Genomic DNA, 6404 nt, shown 5'->3' on the forward strand with positions numbered 1-6404 from the left:
ATCTTCCTCTCTGACCGAGACGGATTGCTTCTATTTTTGGCTTCGAAAATCTTGAAGCCCTTCTTCAAATCATGCCTTCAATGGCAAAAATTTTGCCATGCCTTACTTCAGATCTTCCTTCCTTATAGCCTTTCTTCCATAGGCTTTTCTTTGTGACTTTACTTTTCTTCTGATAACTTTCTATCTTCTTCTTTCCTGTTGATATGACCGAAAGACAAGAAAGAGGAGAGAGAAGAGAAAAGAAAATTTTTGAAGAAAGTAATGAATGAAATTAAAACAAATTGAAGTTCCACTTCCATTTTTCTATGCATAAAGTAACGTGTAAAGCACTCAATATGATTAAATCAAATTTAATTTTCACTTCCAGTTACCAATGTATGGAGTCACGTATTAGGCTTTTTGGTTACCAAGGAATGCATTTAATTGAATTGAGATTTGGGTTCCAGTAACTATGTCATGAAGACTTTCCAATGAGATCACCATATGGACTTTAGGAAGCTTTGGTTTCTTACTTTAATTCATCATGGGCTTTGATGGATTTGGACTTATTTTGGATTTCTTTCCATTTTATCATTCAGCCACCTGATTTGATTAATTTTGTCCAAGGCTTGAATTTGTTCGATGATCAAATTGGACTTGTTTAACTTTTGGCCCAATATGAAATTAAATTGCTTGCATGCACTCTTGAATAGGGATGTTAATGGGGCAGGGCGGGGGCGGGGGATGCCTCCCTGCTCCCCATCCCCGCCCTCAGATTTGCTCCCATCCCCGTCCCATTCCCCGCTGTGGGGGAATATTGCTCCCCATCCCCATTCCCCACGGAGCCCCATTTCCCGCGGGGATCCCATTCCCCATCTACATAATAGTTCTAACTAATTATTAATTTTCATATGAATAGAGCTACAAGTATCTATCTTATACAAAAACTGCAAGATTTTATACAAAAAGTCTAAATGACACGATGGTGACTTCTTTCGAAATAACGCAATGGGGGGACGCAACGACGAGCCAAAGGAAAAAGCAGTGGACGAGGTGGGAGACGCGGCAACAGAAAGGAGAATGGACACGACAGCAGAGTTACGAAAAGGAACGCCGCAAATAGAAATTACGACGCGGTAAGGGTGATGGCACGGTGAGGTGTGACGATGCGGTGAGAAGGGTGACGAGGGGGTGGCTGCAGAGAGGTTGGATGGAGTATGGACAGCCTTAGGGATCTCTGAATTGAAGAGGGGTTATGCAAATAAAGTTTTGGGTTTCTATATATATGTGTGTGAGAAATGACTAAAAAATATATATGAGAAATAAACTATTAAGGATAATTCAAGGAATTCATAAATTTCGGGGAATAGCGGGGACGGAGCGGGAATCCCCGCTCGGGTCCCTGCGCCTGCTTCGGGGGAATTTTGTCCCCCATCCCCATCCCCGCGGGGAAAATTCCCCACAATCGGATCCCCATTCGGAGCAGTCCCCGCAGGGATCCCCGCGTCTCGGAGAATTTTGCCATCCCTACTCTTGAACACAAATCATCAAACAACCTATTGGAAATTATTAAATAAAATACTCAATAATAATTTTAATAATTTTCTAATTTATATTTTAATAATGTTTGATCATCATTTCAGTTTTTCAAACTCAACAATCTCCCCTTTGATGACAAACATTATTAAATTGAATGGAAAGAGTTAGGATAGATAACTTCCCTTTAAAGATTTGCCAAAATCTCCCCCTTTCTTTTGTTCAATGTGCTCCCCCTTAATGTGTACCTGATTAACAAAATATTCAAGAAAACCATCACCTGTATATAAGCTCTAAAGAGTTCCAAGAAGACAAAGTTTTCAAAACCTGAAACCTTTAAGACCGAGCCATTATTTTCACAACATGATCCAGACAGAGCTCAAGGTGAAATTCTCTAACACAAAGTGCTCAAAACAATGAGCCAAAACAGAGCACAAAGCAGAGTATAAATATTAAACAGAGTACAAATATGAAACAGAATGCTCATGTCCAAATAGGGCAGCAAAGAAACCGTTTCAATTCAGCAATTCAGCCCTTCTTTCGTTTTTCTCCCCCTTTTGTCATCAAGGAGGGACACATCATATGTCAAAATTTGTAAGACTCTTATCAATTCACAAAAATCATCAGCCAGCCTTGAACCAAGCATGAATCAGAGCTAAACCAAATATTAATTAAAAGATATTTCTTCAAGAGCTCAGATGCTAAGCTATAAACAATATTCACAACCAGATCAAACTGCAGATTTTTAAATACAAATTCAAAAAATAAATAGCAGAAAATTCAAATTATAAACAACAGGTTCAAGCATTATCATCATAGATCAATATAGAAATAGACAACAGCCTTTCAATTCATTTTTCTTTCTCCCCCTTTTATCATTAAGGAGGGACATCTGCATGAAAAAACAGTTCACCATATATGCAAAAAAATGTAGAACAGGTAAAAGTGTAAAGATTAATTTACAGTCACCCAATAGAGTTCAACAACTAAAATAAAAAAATAGAACAAAAATAATGATAAACCAATGTTTCAGAAACAGTTTTTCAGCAGCAACATCATGGAACAGCCTTAAAAAAAAAGACTCAGATACCAAAACAAAACAAAAACTATAATAAATATAAGCAATATTTATAATCAGACCAATATGCATACTCATAATTGCCTGAAATAATAGTGTAAAACAAAAAAAATTGCAGCCAGTCTCGAGCATCATAAGTTCAACTTGTTTCACTATAACTGTTTTAATTTATTTTCATACAATGCTTACTCCCCCTGTTATTATCGAGAATAGTAATCCTGCACGCAAAAACAGTTCAATATGCAATCCACAAGTGCAAAACAGGTATGAGTGTTAGTGTCAACAGAAGTTGTAAAATGTATCATCAAAAAATAGATTATAAAAAAACAGCTGCATCAAGTTAGACTAGACATCAGATCCCTCATCCTCGGTTGCAAGAGGATCTTCTTCTTCTTTCAAAATTGTGTCATTGGCTGCCTTTGTGCCATTTTTCTTAGATTTCTTTATAGCACCACTACCCATAAGATATAAATTCTATCCTGGGTTTCATTACTCAGATCGACACCAAAATATTCAAAAATGCAAGTTAAAAGTATTCTATATGTAAGAAAAAATGGGAGTAGTAGAGAAGATGAGAAGTTATCATAATAACTGTTTTAAATGTTCAAAAATCCTTTGAAAACACAAACCAATTCAATAAAACGAGATTCAAAGAATTTTAAATTTTAAAAACAATATAGGCAGTTTTGAAATGACAAATCAAATAAAAGATTGAAAAGATTTTGAAACTGATTTGACTTGAAAAATGATGAATGCAAATACTCTTCTTTTTGGCGTATGTGATCAAAATAAGCAATGAGACCCACTACATAAAATAAAACAACTTTCTCTTGGGCTTAGTGGTGGTTTTAAGGAAACAAATTTGACCACCAAGAATTTAGTTCAGATCTAAATTCATTTAAAATTATCAACACATAGTCTGAACTTTATAGAATCTAGAGGGAGTCATCATCTGCCCAATTTTGTCTCCCTGTAACCTGCGAGACAAAAACAACCAGAAAAATCTTTAAGCATATTTAATTCAAAAACTCAGCAATCAATAGTCCCTAGAGTAGTTCTCAATTTACAAAATCTATCTTCACATAGAGGTTTTGTAAAAATATCAACCAACTGATCCTCAGATTTCACAAATTGTATGTCAATTGTTCTCTTTTGCACATGTTCTTTTATGGAATGGAATCTTACTTCAATGTGCTTAGTTCTTGAGTGTAAAATATGATTTTTTTAAAAAAATTATTTCACTCAAGTTGTCACAAAACATAGGGATACTATTGACTTGTAATTTGTAATGTGCAAGTTGTGTTTTAAACCAAGTCAATTGAGAACAAGAGGAAGTTGAGATATATTCAGCCTCAGCCGTGACACAGGTAGCTTGCTTCTTGCTTAACCACACATGGATTGTCCAAGACAACAACAAATTTTTGAAATGCTATTCCTATTCACACAATCTCACGATCTCAGCAAGATCTTATTTTGCTCAAATTGGACCAGTTCTTCCTCCATTCCTTTTATCCAAGAGGGATCTTCAATAATGAATTTATGAAGATGGTTCTTCAAGAACTTTCTTTCTTGATTTTGGTGAGGTGATCTCAGGTTGAGTATGAACATGATCAGTTCTATTGTGATTTTCAGAAATCTCTGTATCAGGAGGAGACAAAATAGAATCGTCTCCTAGATTCTGGTCTGCAGAATTGTGAACAACATCTTCCATTGTAAGTTTAAATTTGTCTTTTCCATGAATTCTATCTGAATTTTGTGCAATTTCGGTTCCTGCATCAATTTTCTCAACAGCACTTGAAATGGAGTTAGATTCATCAAAAAATGATATTTGAGCTAATACTAACCAATTCTTCATGTTTTATCATTAAAAATATTAGTCTCCAAACATTTATCTTATGTTAATTTGATGTATAAAATAAGATAAATATGTGGAATATTTTTCTAACATAATTTACTTGTATTGTACCATGGTAGAGTAGAGAAGGCAAACCTAAAGCTATTTATCACTTTTTAATTATGGTTATCAATTTATCATTGATCTTTTTCATAGTTCAACGTTATGTCTTGCAAGAAAAGTAAGTGACTTGTCGTGGTTATGAATTTGAAAACGCTTTAACGTTCTAAGATTGGACACCAAATGCTTTTTTTTGGTGACTAGACACCAAATGATTCAATTATTTAAAAACATTTTCATATTAGCAAAATGATTTAATTTTTTGCATATTCTTAATTTATGTCATACTATACTCTTTTTCCTTTATTGGATTTTGTCTCACAGGATTTTGTCAAAATATACTCTGCTCTTTTGAAAGGCAAGAGTTTTAATGCAAAAGCAAAGTTGAAAAATAAAGGGATATAATCTGAAACGGGAAACACAGTTACACAGGTGACCAAATATATCGTGTAATTATATTATCAAATAATCATACACACATCATTTGATACTATGCTATCAGAATTTCTACCTTTTTTTCTCTCTAAATCTAGCATATCTTATTCAAAATACAAGAACCTTTCTTTTTCAGCATGGGAAGTACAACAATGACTAACTCAGTAACGCCTGGTTCCATCAGTTGGTGTTACTGAGAAGAGCTAAAAGTTGCAATTGCATCCATTTCTTCTTGCAATAAAAGAGCATCAATAAATACCTCAAGATTCTCAGCATGCATCACATCATCTATTGAGTGATAAGTTATACCAACTCTATGATCAGTGACACGGCCTTGAGGAAAGTTGTATGTCCGGATGCGTTCAGATCTATCACCGCTGCCAATCTTTACAGTTTGACAAACTCAAAGTCAATCCAAAAAGCAAACTAAGGTATAGGCAATTCAACACAGTTCACAACAAAAAAAACTCTCCTACCTATTCCGACCGAAGTTTTGATTGTGTTATCTATGAGCTCGGACCCTTTCCATTTCAAATAGCTTTGCACACACTACTTTAAGTGCTTTGGTAAGTGCTTTGGCCTTGTTCTAAAAGAAATAAGGAAACATATGTACAATGTAAAGAAGCAAAAAAAAAAACACAAACATAAACACACAATTACGAGAAATGTTCACAGCAACAAAATATTGAATTCATCAACAAACTAAATAAAAAGACATAACAATCAACAAGCTTCCAATATGTCTTCTAGCTTTTCTTCAGGTTGATAAGTCTATCCATGCACTCAGAAAGTATTGAGAATAAAATGTATCAAACTATCAATACTGCAAAGTTGCTTTCTTTAAACAAAAAAATAGCCATGGAATAAGCTGTGCATCAAATTTGAGATACCTTAACTGATAGAACACATTTCCTGTTAAAATCATTCAAATGAAAATTATACCCAATCTTTTGAAAATATTCACTTGATGTTGAGAGCGCTCATCTTATATAGCAATTGTAGTCCCAGCGGAATGTGAGTTATTCTAACAGCACTGTTTGTTGTATTTGCATGCTGACCACCAGATCTGTAGGTATCAATTTTTAAGTCTTCCTTCTTCAATTGAAACATCAACCTGTATAACAGCACAAAAGCAAAGACAAGTAGAAACATATCATATTGTCTCATACTAACTGTACATAAATTATAGGATACCTTTTGTTCCCTTTAAATTATGTCCAGGAAACAAAATGTTAAAACTACTACTTCATATACTTAAATAAAAAGTGCTCAATTTTGATAAGCTATTAATTATTTAATTACCTCGTCAGCCTGAGGGAGGATTGCGACAGAAACAGCACTGGTATGAACTCGTCCTAATTTTTCTGTCACCGGAACTCTCTTTTATTTTATTGTATGTTATAAAAAAAAGTCGGCAAATGA

General features: G+C 34.4%; 1 long non-coding RNA gene across 1 annotated transcript; it reads right to left on the reverse strand.

Annotated features, from left to right (window-relative positions):
• Positions 1-5227: 5227 nt before the first annotated feature.
• On the reverse strand, positions 5228-6066 carry LOC107646026 (uncharacterized). The gene is made up of 3 exons (XR_001621611.3): positions 5925-6066; positions 5459-5568; positions 5228-5367 (listed from the first exon to the last, which is right to left on the reverse strand). It is a non-coding gene; the product is annotated as an uncharacterized LOC107646026 (long non-coding RNA).
• Positions 6067-6404: the final 338 nt, after the last annotated feature.

Source organism: Arachis ipaensis, chromosome B6 (assembly GCF_059453495.1).
Source record: "Arachis ipaensis isolate K30076 ecotype BB chromosome B6, ASM5945349v1, whole genome shotgun sequence".
In the NCBI taxonomy this organism is placed as follows: Eukaryota; Viridiplantae; Streptophyta; class Magnoliopsida; order Fabales; family Fabaceae; genus Arachis; species Arachis ipaensis.